Here is a 965-nt window from a genome sequence, read left to right on the forward strand (position 1 = left end):
CTGTCCCCACATCCCTTTATAATCCCCACCCTCTCCGTCCCTACACCCCTTTATAATCCCCACCCTCTCCGTCCCCACACCCCTTTATAATCCCCACCCTCTGTCCACACACCCCTTTATAATCCCCACCCTCTGTCCCCACACCCCTTTATAATCCCCACCCTCTGCCCCACACCCCTTTATAATCCCCACCCTCTGTCCACACACCCCTTTATAATCCCCACCCTCTGTCCCCACACCCCTTTATAATCCCCACCCTCTGTCCCCACACCCCTTTATAATCCCCACCCTCTCCATTCCCACATCCCTTTATAATCCCCACCCTCTGTCCACACACCCCTTTATAATCCCCACCCTCTGTCCACACACCCCTTTATAATCCCCACCCTCTCTGTCCCCACACCCCTTTATAATCCCCACCCTCTGTCCCCACACCCCTTTATAATCCCCACCCTCTGCCCCACACCCCTTTATAATCCCCACCCTCTGTCCACACACCCCTTTATAATCCCCACCCTCTCTGTCCCCACACCCCTTTATAATCCCCACCCTCTGTCCCCACACCCCTTTATAATCCCCACCCTCTGCCCCACACCCCTTTATAATCCCCACCCTCTGTCCACACACCCCTTTATAATCCCCACCCTCTGTCCACACACCCCTTTATAATCCCCACCCTCTGCCCCACACCCCTTTATAATCCCCACCCTCTGTCCACACACCCCTTTATAATCCCCACCCTCTGTCCACACACCCCTTTATAATCCCCACCCTCTGTCCACACGCCCCTTTATAATTCTCCCTCTCCCCTCTCCCTCCAAAATCCAACTCCATGGCATTGCCCTTTGACCTACTCCGGTGTGACATCGGAGCACTGACCTTTCCCTTTTGTCGGAAGGGGGTGGGCGGGGTGATGACGATCATTTCCGGGTCGTGCTGGGGTTGGGGGCGGGGGCGTTGTGGGT

Source organism: Hemiscyllium ocellatum, chromosome 4, assembly GCF_020745735.1.
Source record: "Hemiscyllium ocellatum isolate sHemOce1 chromosome 4, sHemOce1.pat.X.cur, whole genome shotgun sequence".
NCBI lineage: Eukaryota > Metazoa > Chordata > Chondrichthyes > Orectolobiformes > Hemiscylliidae > Hemiscyllium > Hemiscyllium ocellatum.